The 25,999-nt window shown below is 46.2% G+C and overlaps 1 protein-coding gene across 12 annotated transcripts in view; it reads left to right on the top strand.

Moving 5' to 3' along the window:
- Positions 1–25,999, top strand: part of SMARCD3 (SWI/SNF related BAF chromatin remodeling complex subunit D3) — a 268,276-nt gene that overhangs the window by 147,718 nt on the left and 94,559 nt on the right. The gene's annotated exons all lie outside the window — the stretch shown is intronic.

A 25,999-nucleotide genomic window follows, 5' to 3' on the forward strand; every position in this document is an offset into this window, starting at 1 on the left:
AGGACAAATTTGAATGACTCAGTTCAGTAGTTCTCACCCATCTCTAATTTATGAGTCTTTACTATAGGAAATAATCCTCTCTTTCATTTACAAATATTATTCTTTGAGGTTTTTAAGAAAAAAGAAGAGGAAAAGGAGATAAGACAGTAGAGGTCTATTTAGCACATTAAATATACTGTTAAGAGTTCAGTTTAAGATTGGATTAAAAAGGAAATAAAATAATGAGAAATGTTAGTCAGAAAATAAATAATCTTGTAGGCCCTGATCCTGCAAAAACTTAAACACATACTTAGTCCCACATTGGACTACTCATGTGAGCAAAGTTAAGCATGTGGAAAATTGTTTGCAGGATCAGATGCAAAGACAAGATGGTTCTCCAAATCCTCAGGCACCACTCTTGTATTATGCGTTATTTTTTCCTGCATTTGCCAGGTCACTGTGTTCATTATATAATTCTGCAGTGCTTAATTTGCTTGCTGATTTCCAGCTCCATAGGGTACTTCTTTTGGCCAGTGCAGATGCTGTTTGCCCATACCTCGTTCAGATTCCAAATCTCTTAGTATGAAGATTCTTGCATCTGTAGGTCTGTCATGATGTAAAATCTTATTATTATCTCATTATAATATGTCCAGAGGCCGAACTGAGATCAATGCTAGGCACTGTGTAGACACATTATAAATTTTTTTATACAATTTAAATACCTGAGGGAGACAAAAGGTGGGTAAAAAGAAGTACTATTATTCCTATTTTAAAAATGGGAAATGAGACAGATTAAATGACTAAGGCCTGATCTACCCATAAATCTTAGGTCAACCTAGCTACGTTGCTCAGGGCTGTGAAAAAATCCATCCACAGTGCAACATAGTTAGGTCAGTCTGATCCCCACTGTAGATGCATTTAGGTCAACAGAAGAATTCTGTGAACTAGCTACTTCCTCTTGGAGAGGTGAATTACCTATGTGAATGGAAAACCCCCTTCCAACAATGTAAGACGCATCTGTGCCACTGTAGCCTAGACATACCCTTGCACAGAGTCACACAAGAAATCTGTGGCAAAGCCAAGAATTGAGCCTAGTTCTCCTGGCCCACCCTTCCTCACATCATCCATGAAACATTTAGCAATATTGACAGTTAATGTGAAGCCCAGTGATGACAGTTTAACAGTTCTCAGTGCTGTTGTTTCAGGCTCTTTGCAGATTTAGCAAGGCAACATTTTATTGGTTTACAAGTTTATGGGCAGTAAGGTTTTAAGATTCTTTGCAAATAGTGGGCTAGATGTCAGTTAGTGTAAATTAGCATAGCTTCATTGACATCAACGAAGCTATGCCATTTTACACCAGGACATGACCCCATTTAAAAAAAATGAAAGTATAGATACTCTTTGAAAAATATGCTATAAAGGGTGGATTTTGTGGCAAATTCCTCAACCATGAAACTGAGAAATACTGAAAGCTTTCTAGCAGAACTTTATAGGATCTGAAATGGGAAAGTACATAAAAACTAGAACTCTGCGGTTTCAGCAAACATTCTGTTAATTCCTGTTTGCTCATGTAGTTGCAGTTAGATTTCATTTCAAAAGAATAATCAGGTAGGTAGGTAGGTTTCTAATCTACCTCCAAACTCATGAATGATTGCTCAAATGCAACAGTCATGAAATTCAAAATCTGTCAAAACAAAACTGAGGCCAGCCATTTTTGCCTGGTTTAGAGTATTCTTATTTATTTATTTATACATACTATTCCTGGAGCACTGGTGACTGCTATAGTGAAGGGTGTCCCAGCATATCCATCCTAAATGCTGCTCTGAGTCACTTGTAACCCTGAAATATTCAGCATAGAAGCTGCCATTTTCCAGACCTTGTCTGCCTGAAGATGAATTATTTAGAAGTTTTAGGGGAAATGGTTCAAACATTTTTGAATGAGTGGAGACTGGAAAACAAACACTTACTCCATTAAAAAAAATGCTTTGGTCTTTGTGAGCAGCTGTAGTGCTGAAAAAATGGCAGCTGTGGGGGTAGCTCAAATGGCAGGGGCAAAGCCTTGGGTTGGGGATGGGGGAATGCAAGCATTTAGCCACCTGCCAGCTTACTCTACTGTTGGCAGAAACCCCAATCAGCTGTTGCCTTCTCCAGCCCTGATCCTGTTTCCTGTCATCTCTTTTTCTGTCTCTTGCTCTCTCTGCATTAGTGCATTACTATACCATGTCCATCACCATGGTGTCAACAGTGCCTCATCTTGCAGGTCAACATTCATGGAAGGCCACTTCTGTTTTAGTTATTTTGTAAACAACCAGTATAGCTGTCACAGGGCCTTAGGCCTCCGGGTGCATGTGTGCCTTCTACCATGCCTATAATAACCAGGGCTGGATTTCCCATTAGGCACAGTAGGCATGTGTCTAGGGGCGCCTTACCTCTCTAAAACTGCGTGCAACAGGGAGGTCAACTGTAGGCGGGAGGGCATTGAAGGTGCTGTGCCTAGGGGTGTGTAACCTGTAAATGCAGCCCTGTTAATAGCCCTTGTGACAAAGTTCCTGCTCTACCTTGGTGGGTCTTGCGCTTATTGGCAGATTTGCTCACCTTGGAGCTTCACGGCAGCCCTCAGCTTGGCCGTTTTTCTGAACCCACAGTCCAGGTTGACTCCTCCTGTGTCTGACCAGGAGTTGGGAGGATTTGGCTGGAACCCGGGCCTGCCCTCTACTCTGGGTTCCACCCCAGGGCCCTGTGGAATGCAGCTGTCTAGAGTGCCTCCTGGAACAGCTGTGCGACAGCTACAACTCCCTGGGCTACTTCCCCATGGCCTCCTCCCAACACCTTCTTTATCCTCAGCACAGGACCTTCCTCCTGGTGTCTGATAATGCTTGTACACCTCAGTCCTCCAACAGTCCGCGTTCTCACTCTCAGCTCCTAGTGCCTCTTGCTCCCAGCTCCTCACACGCACACCACAAACTGAAGTGAGCTCCTTTTTAAAACCCAGGTGCCCTGATTAGCCTGCCTTAATTGATTCTAGCAGCTTCTTGATTGGCTGCAGGTGTTCTAATCAGCCTGTCAGTCTTAATTGTCTCCAGAAGGTTCCTGATTGTTCTGGAACCTTCCTTGTTACCTTACCCAAGGAAAAGGGACCTACTTAACCTGGGGCTAATATATCTGCCTTCTATTTCTCTCCTATAGCCATCTGGCCCGACCCTGTCACACCCTTTAAAAGTGGGAGCTGTAGTTGCAGTTCTGTGAGTAGGGGAGCCTATGGGCCAACAGGAAGCCATATAGAAGGTTTTCTGCCTCCTACACAGGGACAGTGGGCATGAGAGACACAGGGTCAGGGAAGTTCTAGTGTGGGTCTTTACATAGCAGGCAGGAAGGGTATGGCCTCTTCTGTCCCAGCCGGTGGGAACTGGAGAAGGCTTGGTGCTGTGGAGGCAGAGGGAGGGTGTGCGTGTTAGTACCAGTATTTTGAGTTTAGTTGCTCTTCTTTTAAAGTAAAGTTAGCCCTGAGCAAAGGAGAAGGTGGTTGATGGGATCTTTATTCCACTTTCATGGTTGGTATGGAGGTGATGTCCATGTCATAAATCCTAGTCATGTGAGAAATAAATGTATCATTCATCTTTGCCCACTTCAACTGGCCTCTGCCCATCACTCCATCTCCCCAGGACATGTTTTAACACTCCATACTGCTGAACATCTTCAAACAACCGCCATTTAAAAAACAAACAAAATCTCAACTGGACAGTGAAATGTTTCTTTCAGACCTTCTCCTTGAGATGTGGAGTTCCCCTCACAAAATTGTGTACAGCTGAGGGTCAGGACAGGAAGATCCAGTCCTTCAGTGGTGCTGGATTTTCTGTACATACAAATTTGCTGATTTTAAAGACAAGTATATCAAGCAGTCTTGTGGAGTTAGAAATTAGAGCTCTATTCCATTGAAAAGAAGATATTCCCAGCTTCTCAGTGGAACATATAGCACTTACTTCCTACTCTGGAACTTCCCAGGGGTAAAAAACTCTAGCGTCATGGCTCTTTTAGGTACAGAAAAGCAAATAATGTGTAGAGATTTTTAAAGGCTTCATCTGAGTCCTTCTGAGGTTCAAGTATTGGGCCCAATTCTATACCCATTGAAGTAAAAAATGCAGAATCAGGGCCATGGGTGTTTTTGGCTACACAATCAGAAGAATACAAAAGTAGTCCTCATAAATATATGCATCTTAGGAAGGTGCAAGAAACCCTAGTAGATGGCTATGGGATAAGTTTCTTCCTAACTGTCAATAGTCAGAGTTGGCTTATGGTCTGAAACAGAAGGGTTTAATATTCCTTCCAAAACTCTTGTTTGTTTAAAAATATATTTATGGGTATAATTCTGGATATTCTTTGTATTCATATGAATGTCTTCGCCCTTTTTCTGTCTGGCTAAGCTCTTGGCCTCAGTACCAAAAGCATAACAAGATCCAATGGCTGCAAGTTGAAGCTAGACAAATTCAGACTGGAAATAATGTGCAGATTTTTAAGAGTGAGAGAAATTTACCATTGGAACAATTTGTCTAGGGATGTAGTTGACTTTCCATTACTTGAAATATTCAAGTCAAGATCAGTTATCTTTCTGAGATATGCTCTTGTTCAACCAGAGATTCTGGCCTATCTTGTACATCAGGTCAGGCTAGATGATTATAATGGTCCCTTCAGGTAGTAAAAGCTGCATATCTTTTAATCTATATCATGTGGCAATGAATTCTACAGACTAATTGTACATTGTATAATATACTTGAAAAAATATTTCTTTTTGTCGCTTTTGAGTCTGCTGCCTTTCAGCTTCATTGAATGTCACTTATTCTTGCATTATGGACTGGGAGTTTCTGGTCTCCCTGTCTACCTTCTAGATTCATAGTCTCTGGGGCCAGAAGGGACCATTATGACGGGGTGCTGGAACAATTTGTATCGTCTTTTTCAGAGTCACAGCATCCCAGGATAGATTCCCCTATTGTGTAAATATGGTCTGCATTCATTGTAGGCCATTTTCTAGACTATTATTTTATGTATTTTTATTTTATGTGTGCTAGAACAGGGGTTCTCACAAGAAAATTTTTGGTGGCCTCAGAATGGGGCCATTAACTCTTGCTGCTGGCCGCTCTGACAATTTTTCCTAAAATTCTTAATTAACTTTAAGAAAAACAAATAAATACACACATATAAGTGTCCAAATCATTATAATTTATTTATGTATTTTTTTCAGACTCAATAATAAGAGTAATGTACAGTTGTCTCTATTCTTTACTGGACCTAAACAGAATAGAAACACAGACAAGGTGCTTCACACATTCTTGTTTTTTTGTTGTTTCTTTTGGTTTTTGGTTGTTATTTTTTTTTAAGACTTGCTAGCTAGTAAGTCTGCTGCTGCGAAAAGTAATATTTGTATGTTTGTTAGTATCACTTTTCACAGCAGACTTACTCAGCCCTGGATGTGGAGGTGGGTTAGGAGACAATGGGGCCAGAGATGATGAGGGGATAGATGGGGGACTGGGGAGGTGGTGGGGGTCAGGGGCAATGTGTGGTGGTAGTGAGCCAAGGGCTGGCATCCAGGGCCAGAGGCCACCACCCTAGGGCTGAAGCCTGACCCTCACTGCCCCCGGAAAAGTGTGGAACTGACTGGCTGCCTGCTCCGCTGGCATTTGTGGCTCTGGAGGGGGCAGAGCCCACTGCTTTGTCCCCCCTTCAGTCATTGAGCAGGAGTCTGTGGCTACAAGAAAAGCCCCTGGTGGCTGCATTTGAGAAACACTATGCTAGAAGTCTAAATACTAAGGTGGGTGAGCTAGAGGAGTGCCTGGCATTAAATGAGAATATTGATATAATAGGAATTGCAGAAACTTGATGGAATAAGGATAATCAATGGAACATGGTAATACCAGGGTACAAAATATATAGGAATGACTGGTTTGGGGAGTGGCTAGTTGGGGAGTGGCATTATGTGTGGGAAAAAATATAGAGTCAAAGTAAAAATATTAAATGAATCAAGCCATACCATAGAATCTGTATGGATAAAAATTCCACGCTTGAACAATGAAAGTATAGCAGTAGGAATATACTACCAACCACGTGACCTGGATGGTGATAGTGATTGTGAAATGCACAGGGACAGTACAGAGGCTACAAAGGCAAAAAATCCAATAATAAATGGGGATTTCAACCTGTGTTCCCTGTAATCTGTGCGTTTGGGCAGCCGCGCAGGAGAGATTCAATTGCCACGCAGCTGATTAGCAGAGCGCGCATAGCCGGCAGCATGTGCTCAAGTGCCCTGACCCCCACGTTGCTCCATCCTGCAGCTGCTCTTGGGACCCTCCTGCTGGCTGTGCAGCATGGGGTGTGTGTGGAGGGGGTAGGGTGCTGATGTCAGGGTTTCCCCCTCCCCCCGCCCTTGTAGCCCATCTCCGCAGAGCAGGGCAGAGGGGACAGCCTGGCTCAGGAGGACTGAGAGCTGCAGTCTGAATGGTGAAGGGCTGAGTCCCTTTCTTAAAGAGACAGTGCACTCTTTCTGAGATTTCCGCAGCAGCCAGCTCACGCACGTCTCTGTGTGTGTGTCTCTCACACTCACACTCTCTGTCACTGACACTCTCCTCCCTTCCCTCTGCCCATGTACCCCATCTCCACATAAATGAACACAATATGTTGAGGAAAAGTCAACATGGCTTTTGAAAAAGAAATCATGGCTCAGCAAGTTGTTAGAATTCTTTGAGGATGCCAACCAGCATTTGGACAAAGGTGATGGAGTGGATATAGTGTACTTGGACTTTCAGAAAGCCTTTGACAGGTCCCACACTAAAGCCTCTTAAGTAAAGTAGGCTGTCATGGTGTCAAGGTTCCTCCCCCACTCTGAACTCTAGGGTACAGATGTGGGGACCTGCATGAAAAACCTCCTAAGCTTATCTTTACCAGCTTAGGTCAAAACTTCCCCAAGGTACAAAATATTCCACCCGTTGTCCTTGGATTGGCCGCTACCACCACCAAACTAATACTGGTTACTGGGAAAGAGCTGTTTGGACTCGTCTTTCCCCCCAAAATACTTCCCAAACCCTTGCACCCCACTTCCTGGACAAGGTTTGGTAAAAAGCCTCACCAATTTGCCTAGGTGACTACAGACCCAGACCCTTGGATCTTAAGAACAATGAACAATCCTCCCAACACTTGCACCCCCCCTTTCCTGGGAAATGTTGGATAAAAAGCCTCACCAATTTGCATAGGTGACCACAGACCCAAACCCTTGGATCTGAGAACAATGAAAAAGCATTCAGTTTTCTTACAAGAAGACTTTTAATAAAAATAGAAGTAAATAGAAATAAAGAAATCCCCCCTGTAAAATCGGGATGGTAGATATCTTACAGGGTAATTAGATTCAGAAACATAGAGAACCCCTCTAGGCAGAACCTTAAGTTACAAAAAAGATACACAGACAGAAATAGTTATTCTATTCAGCACAATTCTTTTCTCAGCCATTTAAAGAAATCATAATCTCACACATACCTAGCTAGATTACTTACTAAAAGTTCTAAGACTCCATTCCTGGTCTATCCCCGGCAGAAACCAGCATATAGACAGACACACAGACCCTTTGTTTCTCTCCCTCCTCCCAGCTTTTGAAAGTATCTTGTCTCCTCATTGGTCATTTTGGTCAGGTGCCAGCGAGGTTACCTTTAGCTTCTTAACCCTTTACAGGTGAGAGGAGCTTTCCCCTGGCCAGGAGGGATTTCAAAGGGGTTTACCCTTCCCTTTATATTTATGACACATGGGATAAGAGGGAAGGTCCTCTTATGGATCAGTAACTGGTTAAAAGGTAGGAAACAAAGAGTAGGGATAAACAGTCAGTTTTCACAATGGAGAGAGGAAAATAGCAGGGGTCCTCCAAGGATTCATAAATTATCTGGAAAAAAGGATAAACAGTGAGGTCGCAGAATTTGCAGATGATACAAAATTACTCAAGATAGTTAAGTCAAAAGCTGACTGCAAAGAGTTAGAACTGGATTTCACTAAACTGGGTGACTAAACTGGCAGGTGAAATTTGATGTTGATAAATGTTAAGTAACACACATTGGAAAAAATCATCCCAACAATACATATAAAATGACGGGGTCTAAATTAGCTGTTACCACGCAAGAAAAGATCTTGGAGTCATCATGGATAATTCCCTGAAAACATCCACTCAATGTGCAGCAGCATCAGTAAAGTGAACAGAATGTTAGGAACCATTAGGAAAGGGAGAGGTAATCAGACAGAAAATATCATAATGTCACTACATTAATCCATGGTATGTCACACCTTGAATACTGTGTGCAGTTCTGGTTGCCTCATCTCAAAAAAGATGTATTAGAATGGAAAAAGGTGCTGAGAAGGGCAACAAAAATGATTAGGGGTCTGGGACAGCTTCCATATGAGGAAAGATTAAAAAGACTGAGACTGTTCATCTTAGAAATGAGATGACTAAGGGGAGATATGAGAGAGGTCTATAAAATCATGAATGGTGTGGATAAAGTGTATAGGGAATGTTATTTACCCCTTCACCTAACACAGGAGCTAGGTGTCACCTGATAAAATTAATAAACAGCAGGCTTAAAATGAACAAAAGGAGAACAATGCACAGTCAAGCTGTGGAACTCGTTGCTATGGGATATTGTGAAGGCCAAAAATATAACTGGATTAAAAAAAATAATTAGGTGAGTTCATGGAGGATAGTTCCATCAAGGGCTGTTAGCCAAGATGGTCAGGAACACAACCCCATGCTCTGTGTGTCCCTGAACCTCCAACTGCAAAAAACTTGGACAGGACAACAGGTGATGTATCACTTGAAATCATCCTGTTCTATTAGAATCATAGAATAACAGAGTTGGAAGGGACCTCTGGAGGCCATCTAGTCCAACCTCCTGCCCAGAGCAGAACCAATCCCAACTAAATCATCCCAGCCAGGGCTTTGTCAAGCCTGACCTTAAAAACTTCTAAGGAAGGGGATTCCACCACCTCCCTAGGTAACGCATTCCAGTGTTTCACCACCCTCCTAGTGAAAAAGTTTTTCCTAATATCCAACCTAAATCTCCCCCACTGCAACTTGAGACCATTACTCCTTGTCCTGTCATCTGCTATCACTGAGAATAGTCTAGATCCATCCTCTTTGGATCCACCTTTCAGGTAGTTAAAAGCAGCTATCAAATCCCCCCTCATTCTTCTCTGCCGTAGACTAAACAATCCCAGTTCCCTCAGCCTCTCCTCATAAGTCATGTGTTCCAGACCCCTAATCATTTTTGTTGCCCTTCACTGGACTCTCTCCAATTTCTCCACATCCTTCTTGTAGTGTGGGGCCCAAAACTGGACACAGTACTTCAGATGGGGCCTCACCAGTGTTGAATAGAGGGCAACGATCATGTCCCTCGATCTGCTGGCAATGCTCCTACTTATACATCCCAAAATGCCATTGGCCTTCTTGGCAACAAGGGCACACTGTTGACTCATATCCAGCTTCTTATCCACTGTAACCCCTAGGTCCTTCTCTGCAGAACTGCTGCCGAGCCATTCGGTCCCTAGTCTGTAGCGCTGCATGGGATTCTTCCGTCCTAAGTGCAGGACTCTGCACTTGTCCTTGTTGAACCACATCAGATTTCTTTTGGCCCAATCCTCCAATTTGTCTAGGTCCCTCTGTATCCTATCTCTACCCTCCAGCATATCTACCACTCCTCCCAGTTTAGTGTCATCTGCAAACTTGCTGAGGGTGCAATCCACACCATTCTCTAGATCATTAATGAAGATATTGAACAAAACCGGCCCCAGGACTGACCCTTGGGGCACTCCGCTAGATACCGGCTGCCAACTAGACATGGAGCCATTGATCACTACCCATTGAGCTCGACAATCTAGCCAACTTTCTACCCACCTGTAGTGCATTCATCCAGCCTATACTTCTTTAACTTGCTGACAAGAATACTGTGGGAGATTGTGTCAAAAGCTTTGCTAAAGTCGAGGAATAACACGTCCACTGCTTCCCCTTCATCCACAGAACCAGTTATCTCATCATAGAAGACAATTAGATTAGTCAGGCATGACTTTCCCTTGGTGAATTCATGCTGACTTTTCCTGATCACTTTCCTCTCGTCTAAGTGCTTCAGAATTGATTCCTTGAGAACATGCTCCATGATTTTTCTGGGGACTGAGGTGAGGCTGAGCGGCCTGTAGTTCCCAGGATTCTCCTTCTTCCCTTTTTTAAAAATGGGCACTACATTAGCCTTTTTTCAGTCTTCCAGGACTTCCCCCGATTGCCATGAGTTTTCAAAGATCATGGCCAATGGCTCTGCAATCACAGCCGCCAATTCCTTTAGCACTCTCGGATGCAACGCATCCGGCCCCATCGACTTGTGCACATCCAGTTTTTCTAAATAGTCCCGAACCATTTCTTCCTTCACAGAGGGCTGGCCACCTCCTCCCCATGCTGTGCTGCCCAGTGCAGTAGTCTGGGAGCTGACCTTGGTCGTGAAGACAGAGGCAAAAAAAGCATTGAGTACATTAGCTTTTTCCACATCCTCTGTCAGTAGGTTGCCTCCCTCATTCAGTAAGGGGCCCACACTTTCCTTGGCTTTCTTCTTATTGCCAACATACCTGAAGAAACCCTTCTTGTTATTCATAACATCCCTCGCTAGCTGCAACTCCAGGTGTGATTTAGCCTTCCTGATTTCATTCCTACATACCCGAGCAATATTTATATACTCATCCCTGGTCATTTGTCCAGTCTTCCACTTCTTGTAAGCCTCTTTTTTGTATTTAAGATCAGCAAGGATTTCACTGTTAAGCCAAGCTGGTCGCCTGCCATTATTTACTATTCTTTCTCCACATCGGAATGGTTTGTCCCTGTAACCGCAATAAGGATTCTTTAAAATACAGCCAGCTCTCCTGGACTCCTTTCCCCTCATGTTATTCTCGAATGGGATCTTGCCCATCAGTTCCCTGAGGGAGTCAAAGTCTGCTTTTCTGAAGTCCAGGGGCCGTATTCTGCTGCTTTCCTTTCCTCCTTGTGTCAGGATCCTGAAGTCGACCATCTCATGGTCACTGCCTCCCAGATTCCCATCCACTTTTGCTTCCCCTACTAATTCTTCCTGGTTTGTGAGCAGCAAGTCAAGAAGAGCTCCTCCCCTAGTTGGTTCCTCTAGCACTTGCACCAGGAAATTGTCCCCTACAGTTTCCAAAAACTTCCTGGATTGTCTGTGCACCGCTGTATTGCTCTCCCAGCAGATATCAGGATGATTGAAGTCGCCCATGAGAACCAGGGCATGCGATCTAGTAGCTTCTGCGAGTTGCCGGAAGAAAGCCTCGTCCACCTCATCCCCCTGGTCTGGTGGTCTATAGCAGACTCCCACCACCACATTACCCTTGTTGCTCACGCTTCTAAACTTAATCCAGAGACTCTCAGGTTTTTCTGCAGTTTCATACTTGAGCTCTGAGCAGTCATACTGCTCCCTTACATACAGTGCAACTCCCCCACCTTTTCTGGCCTCCCTGTCTTTCCTGAACAGTTTATACCCATCCATAACAGGACTCCAGTCATGTGAGTTATCCCACCAAGTCTCTGTTATTCCAATCACATCATAATTCCCTGACTTTGCCAGGACCTCCAGTTCTCCCTGCTTGTTTTCCAGGCTTGTGCATTTGTATATAGGCACTTGAGATAACCCGCTGATTGCCCCTCATTTTCAGTATGAGGCAGGAGCCCTCCCCTCTCACACGCTCCTGCTCGTGCTTCCTCCTGGTATCCCGCTTCCCCACTTACCTCAGGGCTTTGGTCTCCTTCCCCCGGTGAACCTAGTTTAAAGCCCTCCTCACTAGGTTAGCCAGCCTGCTTGCGAAGATGCTCTTCCCTCTCTTCGTTAAGTGGAGCCCGTCTCTGCCTAGCACTCCTCCTTCTTGGAACACCATCCCATGGTCAAAGAATCCAAAGCCTTCTCTCAGACACCATCTGCGTAGCCATTCATTGACTTCCACGATTCGACGATCCCTACCCCGGCCTTTTCCTTCCACGGGGAGGATGGACGAGAACACCACTTGCACCTTATACTTCTTTATCGTCCTTCCCAGAGCCACGTAGTCTGCAGTGATCCGCTCAAGTATCATTGGTTCCCACGTGGAAAAGCAGGAAGGGGTAGTGGTCCGAGGGCTTGATGAGTCTCGGCAGACTCTCTGTCACATCACGAATCTTAGCCCCTGGCAAGCAGCAGACTTCTCTGTTTTCCCGGTCAGGGCGGCAGATAGATGACTCAGTCCCCCTGAGGAGAGAGTCCCCGACCACCACCACCCACCTCCTTCTCTTGGGAGTGGTGGTTGTGGAACCCCCAACCTTAGGACAGTGCATCTCATGCCTTTCAACTGGTGGAGTCTCCTTCTGCTCCCTTCCCCCAGATGTATCATCTGGGCCACTCCCCGCAATGGTACCTGTGGAGAGAACATGAAAACGGTTACTTACCTGTATCTGCATTGCTGGTACATGGACGTTTCCCCTTCTTCTTCAGGAGGTCACATGCTGCCAAATTTCTTCACCGTCCTCCTGTCCCCGCTGCGCAGTCTGCTCTGAATCTTCAGAACCTTGTGCCTGTAGAAGCATATCCTGACGTCTGTCCAGGAAATCTTCAGTTTCTCTCATGCAACGCAGAGTCGATACCTGTTGCTCCAGACCTTGAACCTTTTCTTCCAATATGGAGACCAGCTTGCACTTCGTACACACAAAGTCGCTTCTGTCCTGTGGAAGAAAGACAAACATGGCACATCCAGTGCTGGTCACAACAGCTGAACAATCCCCATCCATATTACTATCCTACTACGAGATTCCTCAGGAGATGCAGTAATTACTCAGAAAAGTCATTAGGGTGTAAGCCTCAGTGGGCTCACCCCAAGCGAACTCCAGGCAAACTCCTGCTGTTTGCTGCTCTGCTGTCCCCTGCTGCTCAGCTGGTTCGCGGAGCACCAGCTTCTTTAAACAGCCAGGCTCACCTGATTCCCTCTGAAGCATCAGGCACTGGCCACTGCCAGAAGACAGGTGTAATGATTCTGCTGCTGGTGGGACACAACTGAAAGAATCAGTTCAGGACAAATTGTTTAGAGCAGGGCAATCACAGCCCAAAAGGTGGGGTTCCTTTATTACTGAGGCCCACCGAACCAGCCAGAGAATACTTTGGTCTCACCCCACTGGCTAACCAGAAGTCATACACGCAATTCCGTCAGATACTCCAGTTTCCCAGTATCACCACCAGCAGCCACTTCTTATGGGGGTGAATGGTTATGAAAACCAATACCCCAGTAAAAGAAAAAAGATTCTCCTGATCCCAAAGGACCAAGCCCCAGACCCAGATCAGTATACAAGTCAGATCTTACCCACAAATCACGCTGTTGCCAATCCTTTAGAATCTAAAATCTAAAGGTTTATTCATAAAAGAAAGAAATATAGATGAGAACTAGAATTGGTTAAATGGAATCAATTACATACAGTAATGGCAAAGTTCTTGGTTTCAGGCTTGTAGCAGTGATGGAATAAACTGCAGGCACAAATCAAGTCTCTGGAGTATATCCACAGCTGGGATGGGTCATTCAATCCTTTGTTCAGAGCTTCAGTTTGTAGCAAGGTTCCTCCAGAGGTCAGAAGCAGGTTTGAAGACAAAATGGAGATGCTGATGCTGATGCTGCCTTTTGTAGTCCTTTTGTCATGTGGCTTTTGCTTCCTTTGTTCCAACCACAAGCCACCCAGCACATGGCATGGAAAAACCTTAGAGTTCTGTCCATAGGCATGTCCCTGTGTGCCTTGCTGAGTCACAAGGTGTATCTGCCTTCTCTCAGTGGGTCAGTTGCATAGCTGATGGTCCTTAATGGGCCATCAAGCAGGCTAGGCAGTGCTGACTCCACATTGTCTGGGGTGTCACCCAGAAGCATAGCATAACTTTGAAATACAGACAGGATAAAGCCAGTACTTATAAGTTTAAATACAAAAATGATACATTTATACAGATAGCATAATCATAACCAGCAAATCATAACCTTTTCATGGACACCTTACGTGACCTCCTTTGTACAAGATTTGGTGCCACTATATGACCTTGATTGCAACAATGATCTGTACGGTCACAGTTCATGTCAATAACATCACAACAGGATACAGGGCTAGATGGACCATTGTTCTTATTCAGTATATCCATTTGTCACGGAGTCCCTGGGCGATGCTCTGGAACTGCTCCCCATGAAGCCAGGCAGGACTCTGGGGCAGTCGCCTTTCTGGGAGCAGCCTGTCTGCAGGACACACAGCTCACACAGCTTCCACCTTCCTGGGTCTGACCTCGGAGCATTCAGCATCCTCTGCCCCTCCGTGCGCTTCCCCCCAGCAAGTCCGCTCAGGCGGGGCTCCTGGGGAAGCCAGAGGGTCCTGCACCCCAACTTCGCAGTCAGACGTGACTCTCAGCCAGCCAGTAAAACAGAAGGTTTATTAGACGACAGGAACATGGTCTAAAACAGAGCTTGCAGGTGCAGAGAACGGGACCCCTCAGCTGGGTCCATTTTGGGGGGTAGTGAGCCAGACAACCACGTCTGCACTTCACTCCATGTCCCAGCCAGCCCCAAACTGAAACTCCCTCCAGCCCCTCCTCCTCTGGGCTTTGTTCCTTTCCCGGGCCAGGTGGTCACCTGATTCCTTTGTTCTCCAACCCTTCAGCTCTCACCTTGCAGGGGGGGAAGGGCCCAGGCCATCAGTTGCCAGGAAACAGGGTGTCGGCCATTCTCTGTGTCCAGACTCCTGCACACACATGCCCTCTAGGGCTCTGCAATGATCATACACCCTTACTCCACCCCCTAGATACTTAAGAACTGCCTGGGGGAAACTGAGGCACCCCCACACTATTCAGAGGAAACATTAAGAACAGTCCCACTTCGTCACATCTCTCCCCCCTTCGAGATCGAACTGAGCGGGGTCACTTTAGCCGGTGACCTGGGGAAGTTCGAAGCCACCAACATTCCCATGGATGCCCCAGCATCTCTCCCATTCCTTGGTAGGAGTTACACCAGGCCCTTCCAGTTTCACGCCCTCCCTTAGGTCAGGGGTGGTCGATAGCACTTGCAGGCCGCATGTGGGAAGGTTTATGCAGCCCATGCCCTTTGGCCACCCCAAGAATGTCTCCCCATTGACCATCACCTTCTGCTCCCACTGGAGGTCCGGGGGGCCTGGCCCCAGGAAACTCCACACAGACATATAGGTTGGGGTCAGGAGTGGGAGCCTGTCCACATCCCCAACCATCTGGCTGACGGAGTCTAAGGCCTTGGGACCCAGCAAGGGAGCTAGACACCGGGGCTTTTCCGCAGGGTCCCCTTGGTTCAAATCGCCAGCCTGCTCAAAGGCAGTGAGGTGGGCATCCAAACCCCCCCCCTTAACCAGGGGCAGCAATTTTGTCTCGAGGTTCCCTGCGGAACTGGCCCCCCGGGGTCTATCCCCACTCACCCCTGAGGGGTCCCCTAGGCCTCTCCGCTCCCCCACCGCCAGTTCATGCTGCTGCTGCTTCTGCAGCTCTTTCTCGGGCTCTCGCTGTCTCTCACAGTCCTCTTGCTCTCTCAGACTCAGCTCCAATCCCGTCCCTCTCCAATCCCCCGATGGGGAACCCGATCGTGAAGACCCTCGTCTGGTCGGGGACAGGAGTCTTGGGGGTGCCTGGCTCCCGCTTCAGCTGCTCCCAGATCCTGCTATAGCCCCAGTTGGGGTCAGGAATCTGTTCCTTAGAGCGGTCATCCTCCTCCAGCTGCACGATTAACTCTGCTTTGGTGAACTTTCCAATGCTCAACCCTCTCTTTCTGCACAGGGTTACAATGTCCTTCTTAAGGAGACGGTGACAGGCCATCACTCCACTCCTCCCAAGTTGTTGTGGACTCACAGGCCCGTGTGTTCTCAGCTCCCCACGGTTTCCAGGGAGAACCCCTAGTGTGCCAGCCCTTCTCGAGGTCACCACCTCTTTGCCAGGGTCGAGCTGCAGACTCCTCCGCCCCTTGGACTGCTTGCTGCAATCCCCAGGGGGACCCCATTACTGCACAGTCCTTCTCGCTGGTCACACACTCCCAGGGGTTAACCGCCCCCCGAAACCGCTCCTTTCTGAGCCTTCAGCAGGCCTGGTCCTCGGCAATCCCCCTTCGTGTTACTGCTCCCCAGTCACTTACTGCAGGAAGCGCCATCCACGGGGTGCAGTACATCCCACCGCTGCCACCAGTTGTCACGGAGTCCCTGGGCGATGCTCTGGAACTGCTCCCCATGAAGCCAGGCAGGACTCTGGGGCAGTCGCCTTTCTGGGAGCAGCCTGTCTGCAGGACACACAGCTCACACAGCTTCCACCTTCCTGGGTCTGACCTCGGAGCATTCAGCATCCTCTGCCCCTCCGTGCGCTTCCCCCCAGCGAGTCCGCTCAGGCGGGGCTCCTGGGGAAGCCAGAGGGTCCTGCACCCCAACTTCGCAGTCAGACGTGACTCTCAGCCAGCCAGTAAAACAGAAGGTTTATTAGACGACAGGAACATGGTCTAAAACAGAGCTTGCAGGTGCAGAGAACGGGACCCCTCAGCTGGGTCCATTTTGGGGGGTAGTGAGCCAGACAACCACGTCTGCACTTCACTCCATGTCCCAGCCAGCCCCAAACTGAAACTCCCTCCAGCCCCTCCTCCTCTGGGCTTTGTTCCTTTCCCGGGCCAGGTGGTCACCTGATTCCTTTGTTCTCCAACCCTTCAGCTCTCACCTTGCAGGGGGGGAAGGGCCCAGGCCATCAGTTGCCAGGAAACAGGGTGTCGGCCATTCTCTGTGTCCAGACTCCTGCACACACATGCCCTCTAGGGCTCTGCAATGATCATACACCCTTACTCCACCCCCTAGATACTTAAGAACTGCCTGGGGGAAACTGAGGCACCCCCACACTATTCAGAGGAAACATTAAGAACAGTCCCACTTCGTCACACCATTCTTATGTCTTTTTAAATTTTTCTCCTGACTAAAGAATCAAGCCCAATCTTTTCAAGGTCTACACCTAATCATTCTCATAATTTGTCTCTGCATTCCACCTTACTCTCCAATACATTTCCTGAGAGGGGGTGACCAGTACTGCACTTAGTATTCCAGATGAGATGACAGCATTGATTTATATGATGGTATTATAATATTTTCCATAAAAGCGGCAAAGAGTCCTGTGGCACCTTATAGACTAACAGACGGATCAGAGCATAAGCTTTCGTGGGTGAATATATGCATGCATTTGACAAAGTGGGTATTCTCCCACAGAAGCTTATGCTCCGTTACGTGTGTTAGTCTATAAGGTGCCACAGGACTCTTTGCTGCTTTTACAGATCCAGACTAACACGGCTATCCGTCCAATATTTTCCATATTACTCTCCATGTCATTGCTTATATAGCCTAGCATTTGTGTGTGCTTGGTTGCTTATTTGTTTTTACTGCTAATGCATAGTGAGCAGAGGTCTTCATAGAGATGAAAGGGGTAAATAGTGAGGTGGCAAAATTTGCCAATGATACAAAACTACTCAAGATAGTTAAGTCCCAGGCAGACTGCAAAGAGCTACAAAAGGATCTCTAAAAACTGGGTGACTGGGCAACAAAATGGCAGATGAAATTCAATATTGATGAATGCAAAGTAATGAACATTGGAAAGCATAATCCCAACTATACATATGAAATGATGGGGTCTAAAGTAGCTGTTACCGCTCAAGAAAGAGATCTTGGAGTCATTGTGGATAATTCTCTGAAAACATCCACTCCATGTGCAGCGGCAGTCAAAAAAGCTAACAGAATGTTGGGCATCCTTAAGAAAGGGATAGATAATAGGACAGAAAATATCATATAACCTCTATATAAATCCATGGTATGCCCACATCTTGAATACTGTGTGCAGATGTGGTCACTCCATCTCAAAAAAGATACATTGGAATTGGAAAAGGTTCAGAAAAGGGCAACAAAAATTATTAGGGGTATGGAACAGCTTCCATATGAGGAGAGATTAATAAGACTGGGACTTTTCAGCTTGGAAAAGAGATAACTAAGGGGGGGGAATATGATTGAGGTCTATAAAATCATGACTGGTGTGGAGAAAGTAAATAAGGAAGTGTTATTTACTCCTCATAACACAAGAACTAGGGGTTACCAAGTAAAATTAATTGGCAGCAGGTTTAAAAGAAACAAAAGGAAGTATTTCTTCATACTACGCACAGTCAACCTGTGGAATGCCTTGCCACAGGATGTTTTGAAGGCCAAGACTATAACAGGGTTAAAAAAAGAACTATATACATTCATGGTGGATAGGTCCATTAATGGCTATTAGCCAGGATGGGCAGGGATGGTGTCCCTAGCCTCTGTTGGCCAGAAGCTGGGAATGAGTGACAGGGAATGGATCACTTGATGATTACCTGTTCTGTTCATTCCCTCTGGGGCACCTGGCATTGGCCACTGTCAGAAGACAGGATACTGAGGTAGATGGACCTTTTGTCTGACCCAGTGTAGCTGTTGTTATGTTCTTATGTCCTCCATGAGGCCCGGGTCTTTTTCTGAATTGATATAATTCATTTCAAATCAAGTAAGTTGTATGAGTAGTTCAAATTAGTTTCCAATCCTCCCCATGTCTCCTAAATTTCTTTAGTAACCTCTTGTGAGACTACCAAATGCATGTGATTAAAACTTTTATTCCACATCATACCAATTTGTGGTTTGTCTGCCTGTCAGCCTCTCTATATGTAGATACAAAAGCATAGATTTTTATCTACTCTGTCTTTTAAGGACAAGATTTACCCTACACTTAGGAGCATGATATGAAAAAAACTAGAACAATATTAAATTAACATGGTACATATTACATCAATTAAAAACTGGCTAACTGGTAGGTCTCGAAATATAATTGTAAATGGGGAGTCGTCATTGATAGGGTATGTTTCTAGTGGTCCTGCAGGGATTGGTTCTTGGCCCTATGTTATTTAGTTTTTTTATCAGTGATCTGGAAGAAAACATAAAATAGTCACTGGTAAGGTTTGCAGATGACACAAATTTGAGGGAGCGGTAAATAATGAAGAGGAGAGCTCCCCAATACAAAGTGATCTGGATTACTTGGTAAGCTGGGCACAAGCAAACAGTATGTGTTTTAATATGGCTAAATGCAAATGTATACCTGTAGGAATAAAGAATTTGGCGATACTTAGAGTATGGAGGACTCTATCCTGGGAAGCAGTGACTCTGGAAAAGATTTGGGAGTCGCAGTGGATAATCAGCTGAACAGGCACTTCCAAAGCAATGCTGTGGCCAAAAGGGCAAACTCAATCCTTGGCTGTATAAACAAGGGAATCTCACGGAGAATTAGAGAAGTTATTTTACCTCTGTATTTGCCATTGGTGCTACTGCTGCTGGAATATTGTGTCCCGTTCTGGTGTCTACAATTCAAGAAGGAATTTAATAAATTGGAGAGGGTTTAGAGAAGAGCCATGAGAATGGTTAAAGAATTAGAAAACATGCCTTACAGTGACAGACTCTAGGAGATCCATCTGTTTAGTTTAACAAGACAAGGTTAACGGTGAATTAATTACAGTTTATAACAGAGGTGGGCAAACTATGGCCCACGGGCCACATCCGGCCCACGGAACCGTCCTGCCCGGCCCTTGAGTTTCCCACCAGGGAGGCTAGCCCCTGGCCCCTGCCCTGCTGTTCCCCCACCCCTGCAGCCACGTGAGCAGCGCTCTGGGCAGTGGGGCTGTGCTCTCTTGCAGGGCAGCACAGCAGCGTTTTTGGCACCGGCCGGACGGCGCAGCTGCCAGACATGCTGCTTTGAGCAGCATGGTAAGGGGGCGGGGGGGTTAGATAAGGGACAGAGAGTTCCGGGGGGCAGTCAGGGAGCAGGGGGTGGTTGGATGGGGCAGGGCGGTCAGGGGGCGGGGAGCAGGGTGGATTAGATAGGGAGTGGGGTACCGGGGGGCGGTTAGGTGCAGGGGTGTGGATAGAGGTCAGGGCAGTCAGGTGACGGGGAGCAGGGGGCAGTTGGATGGGGCGGAGGTTGAGGGGGCAGTCAGGGGACAGGAAGCAGGGGGAGTTGGATAGACGTGGGAATCCCTGGGGGCCTGTCAGGGGGTGGGGGTGTGGGTTGGGGCAATCAGGGAGCAGGGGGGTTTAGATAGGAGGTGCGGTCCCGGGAGGGGATGGTCAGGGGACAAGGAGCAGGGTGGGGTTGGATGGTTCGGGGGTTCTGAGGGCGGCAATCAGGGGGTGGGAAGTGGGAGGGGTCAGATGGGGGCAGGGGTTAGGCTGTTTGGGGAGACACAGCCTTCCCTACCTGGCCCTCAATACAGTTTTGCAACCCCGATCTATAAATACCTGCATGGGGAACAAATATTTGATCATGGGCTTCACAGTCTAGAAGAGAAAAGGTCTAACACATTCCAATGGCTGGAAGTTGAAGCTAGACAAATTCAGACTGGCAATATTTTTAACAGTGAGTGTAATTAACCACTGGAATAATTTACCAATAGTCATGGTTGATTCTCTATCACTGACAATTTTAAATCGAAATTGGATGTTTTTCTAAATGTATCTGCTCTAGGAATTATTTTTGGGAAGTTCTGTGGTCTGTGTTAAATAGAAGACAGACCTAATGATCACAGTGGCCTTTTCTGGCCTTGGAATTTATGAATCTATGAGCAGCATGGAGGTCTATATGGGACATCTACACTTAGATCTGTACACAATGCTGTACACAAAACCTGCAGTCAGGCAGAATTCTATGCCTTCAGCAGATTTTGGTTCATCCTCTGATATCTGTTGTAACTTGCATGAGATTTCCTAGCAGAGCTAGGAAAGCATCCAGCAGAGATTGTAACCTTCAGTGAACTCGCCAGCAAGTTACAATCACCTTCAGGCAGTCAGTGGAGATTGTAATTTACATTGGGCACCTCACAGAAGTTGCAGTCTCTTTTCAGGTTTCAGAGTAGCAGCCGTGTTCGTCTGTATTCGCAAAAAGAAAAGGAGGACTTGTGGCACCTTAGAGACTAACCAATTTATTTGAGCATAAGCTTTCGTGAGCTACAGCTCACTTCATCGAATGCATTCATGCAAGTACAAAAGTTAAGAATGTAAGCATTGTGAACTATAGTTAGTTTTCTAAACAGACTTGGTTGATTTCTAGGAATGCTGCTTATTTAATCAAACTTATGAGCTCCACCGGTTATTGTGAATCTGATGCCTGAAGAACTCAGAGATAGAAACAGCTACTGTTCATATGGTTGCAAGATCTGTTCTCCAGTGTATATGTGAGACTCATGTTCTAGTATATTCTGTTCCATTCTGCATAGGTTCTTATGCTGTGTTCGTTACCATAGTATTTGAGAGCCTTCTTTCTCTTTTTCATCCTCTCTCCAGGAGGAAAATTGAGAGAGCACTATAGTGTTTTGTTTTGGTAGGTTTTATTTTTTTTAAAATGAATGTGCTGCTATACCTGTATATTATTGAAAGGAGGTCAAAGAAGTGTCTTGAACTTTAAGTGGAAGGTGATAGTTCTTAGTTCTGTGGAGTTCAGTTCACCATCTTGAACCAGTCCTCAAGTAAGTTCTATCTCCTGAACATGATGAACATTACTCTTGTGGTGGGCAGTTCCAGTGTGCCTGAGGAACAGATATATTGATCTTGGTCTTCATCCTGGAGCTTTACACGATCTTTTCAATATCATGGTCCCAGGCTCCTGAGCACCTTTGTAATAAAGACCAAGACTGTGACTTGATATTCTGTGGGAAGTTAGGGTACAGAGAACAGGTGTGATGTGCTTGTGGTGATCTGTGTTGCTGAGATGTGCTGTTACAATCTGTGCTAGCTGGCATTTCCTAATAGTGGATGGTGTCATAACCAGGTATATTGCATTGCTGTAGTCCAGCAAGAAGGTAACAAAGGTGTCTATAACTGAGGCAAAGTCATCATCTGCCAGGATGAGATGGAGTCTCCTAATGAACCACAGATGTAGAAAGCAAAGTTCACAGATGCTGCTGTGTGAGAGCTTTAGCATCAGCAAGGAATACAAAAGTGCATGTGAGCTGTGAAATGAATTGACCAACTGTGAGTGTGAACCATCAACCAAAGGAAACAACACTATGGTTGCAAAGTGCTTATACTGCTAACCAGCGTTACCTTTGTCTTGCTGGGGTTTAGATTCAGCCAGCTGTTCTTCATTTGAAAGCCGATCTTGTCCAAGATCTAGGCCATCTTGGTAGTAAAGGTGTAGTTGTATGTAGTGAAGGATAAGTAGAACTGTATATTATCTGCATATTACAGCATTTGAATTATTGTCGTCTCACCAGGTTTCCTTTTGGCTTCATCTAGATGTTGCATAGGATCAGAGACAGAACTGGTCTCAACGGGACTCCATAAATTGGGCATCTATCTGCAGTTTTCCAAAACTGCCCTCTGCATGTGTCCATCCAGGAATGACTCAAATCATTTTAACACATTCTCCTGGACTTCTGCCACCTCTTTGAGGCAGGACAACAGTATGTGACAGTGTCAAATGCTACAGTGAGATCCAGTAAGAGGAGGATGACTGTCTGCCTTTACCTGTTGACAGCAGCATATCCTCTATCAGTGCTATTAATATGCTTTTTCTGTCCCATATCCTGGCCTGAATCCAGATTGTGTCAGGTATAGGTTGCTGGCTTTGGTTAGATGAGTTCTAGTCAGCCTTTGGCTAGCTTCTCTATGAGTTTGAAAGTTTAATAATGAGTAGTATTTGGCTAGAACCACTGTATCCAGGGTAGGCTTATTCAATGTTCATCAGACTATTATATATTTGAAGGAGGAAGGGAAGATTCCTCCTTGAATAGGGATTGATTGTTTTGGTCAAGAGTGGAACCATTTACTCATGACTCTCTTGCACTAGCCAGGAAGAGGAGGGGTCAGATTCACACCCATGCTTCTTGTGAAGTGAATGGGCTGGAGTCTGGGAACACAGATGGGTTGTTGGTTGGCTGGCAGAGGGGGATCAGATCCCTGCAAGCCAAAGAAACTTTCCTGAATGTGTGTGATCATTTCAGTGAAGTAGGAGGATAGTTCTTCACAGTGCTGGGTTCTGCTGTGGGCTGCAGACATCATGATTAATGAAGCCGTTTAACACCTCAAATAATTTCTTGAGTGGTATTTGAAGTGGAGGCTGATCGAAAGGTTCTTTTGGCCTGTAACACAGGTTAAAGTGAGCTTGAAGGAATTCTGTGTCTTTCAACCTGTCTCTTCCAGTCTTTGTTTTCTGCTGTTGGTGCTTGAGTTTTTGTCCCTTTGTCTTCCTCCAGCACAAAGTTTCAGAAAACAAAGATCTGTGTGGCTGATGAGGAAGGAAGTGCCTCTGCGGGGGCAGTTATGGTGAAGGTCAAGATTCAAGTATGAGGATAATGGTTTCTCAGATCCTCAATATCTTGACCTGTTGGTGGAGTGGTGCAGTCCTTTAGCATGTTTTGGAATTTGATATGGTCCATGAGTCTACATGGATTAATCAAATTCATGGGTCTTTCTTTTTGCATTGGTGTTGGGAGATCTCTGATTAATGCCCTTACTGGGGTGATGGTCTTTTCTGAGACAATGGCTGGTTTGCAATGTCCTCTGTATGAACATCTGATTTGAAGAACAGCTCACATATGTGAGTTACATATTCTGCTGGTTTCTCCAGGCACCTTTGAGTCCACCATTTATTATTAGTTATTATTTGTGTAGCAGTAATCACATGCTCACGTGCATACAAATGGACTGTCCTGGCCCAGGGTAGCAGCCTTTGGGTATGTCTACACTGCAGTAAAACACCCATGGCCAGCCTGTGTCAGCTGACTTGGACTTGTGGGGCTCGGGCTGTGGGGCTATACAATTGCAGTGTAGATGTGGACTTGGGCTGGAGCCTAAGTTCTGGGGCTCCATGAGTGGGGAGGGTCCCAGAGTCTGGGCTCCAGCCTGAGCCTGAACCTCTACCAAGATGTTTTATAGCCCTGCAGCTTGAGCCCCACGAGCCTGAGTCAGCTGACATGGGCCAGCTGCATGTATTTTTTTGCAGCGTAGACAGACTATTTGAGTCCATCATGTTACACCTGAAGAGTTTACAAGCTAAAAGCAAGATACATAGAATGCAGGACACACTAGGAAATCCATAGGTAAGCATCATTTAGCATTGTTATTCATAATTATTATATGATTCTTCCTTGTGGCACAAAAGGAGACAGGTTCTGATACGTAGGGTGCAGCTGACTTGTACAAGAACATGAAGGAAGTGTGAGAAGCTTAAAGTGGATGTGCTAGGCAAGGGGAGCCAGTGGAGAGCTGCAAGGAGAGGTGTGATGTAGTCTAGTTGACAGGGATGAAAGATAATTTTACCTGTCTCATTCTGAATGGATTAGAGGAGACCGTGTCGATATCATGGTTGGCCAGAGTGGAGGAGTTAGCAGTAAAGAAGACAGGAAAGATCAGGGTTTGAAGAACTGGCTCTTTGGACCATCTAATTGGAGATGAAGGGGCAGAATTTTTGTTATATTGAGGAGGAAAAAACAGAAGGATTTGGATATAGCCTGAATATAAGGAGAAAGTGAGAGTTAGGTGTTGAAGATGACCTCCATGTTGCAAGTTGGCATAACAGGGAAGATGATGGTGATGTCGATGGTAATGAAATAAGTGGAGAGGGTTTAGAAGGTCAAATAAGGAGGTCAGTTTGAGTCATGATAAGTTTGTGTAATCAGCAAGCCTTGCAGAAAGAATTATTGAGAGGGAGGCAGGTCAGGCGGGAAGAGGTGGTTTTGTGAGTCATCTAAGAAGGTATGATATTTATGGAGATGATAAAGTTTGCAGTGTAGTTGTAGCCGTGTTGGTCCCAGGATATTAGAGAGACAAGGTGGGTGAGCTAATATCTTTTACTGGAAAAACTGTTAGTGACAGAGACAAGCTTTTGAGTTACACAAAGTTCTTCTTCGGCTCTGTGTAATTCGAAAGCTTCTCTCTTTTACCATTATAAGGTCTGATGGTTTATTGGAGCAGCTTGTGTGCTCACAGGTACAAAACCCACCACACTGGTTGCTAGGGGAATATTATGGGTGATCAGAGCAGTGCAGAGATGGGGGAGATAGCTGTGCTGGGAATGGAGGAAAGTGATGGGATAAATAGTTACTGGGGAGGCCTAGAATGCATGTGTTATAGGGGGCAATTGGGGTGGCAGCAGAGTTGTGCAGGAGGGTAGAGCAGTGTGTGGGTGAACATTACAGGTAAAGCTCTGCAGGATAGGGAAATATGGTGAGGGGGATGGAACTGCTAGTGCATCTAGTTTTGCAAGTTCATATACTACAGAAACGGATGCCAATATAAGAGGGATGACCAAATTTACTGACCCTCCAAGCTGCATACAACCATCTTCAGAAGTTCAAGAGCCGAGGTGTGCCTGTCGGGGCTTGGGGCTTGAGCTCCGCGGCAGGGTGGTGGGGTTAGGGGCTTCTGCCCTGCAGAGAAGGGGGGGGTCTCAGGGCTTCAGCCCCCCAGGAGGTGCCTGATTGGGCTCGGGGCTTCAGCCCTACAGGAGTTGCCTGATGGGGCTTGGGGCTTCAGCCCCGTGGGAGGCACCCAGTGACATTTGGGGCTTCAGCACTGCAGGAACGGGGGGATCTCGGGGTTTCAGCCCCACCCCTGCTGAAGTCCCAAGCCCCAGCAGGCGCGCCCCGCAGTATTGAAGCCCTGAGACCCCCCCCCTCACTGCTGGGCAGAGCCAGAGGCAACAGGGGGTGGGGACTCATGGGATCACATGCTTCCTCAGATTTTTGCCAAGATTTGCTGGCCCTGCTCCATCACATGGTGCTACTGGGCCCCCTCCCTGCACAGCAGCTGCTGGATTTGGCAAGCTGTGAGCTGCGTCTGTGGGGACAGGCTGCAGCAAACAGCTGGGAGATGTAGGGAGAACCGCTGAGGGTATGGGGTATGTGTGTGGGGGGGGGCATGACTCAAGCTGTTGGG

Source organism: Caretta caretta, chromosome 2 (assembly GCF_965140235.1).
Source record: "Caretta caretta isolate rCarCar2 chromosome 2, rCarCar1.hap1, whole genome shotgun sequence".
NCBI lineage: Eukaryota > Metazoa > Chordata > Testudines > Cheloniidae > Caretta > Caretta caretta.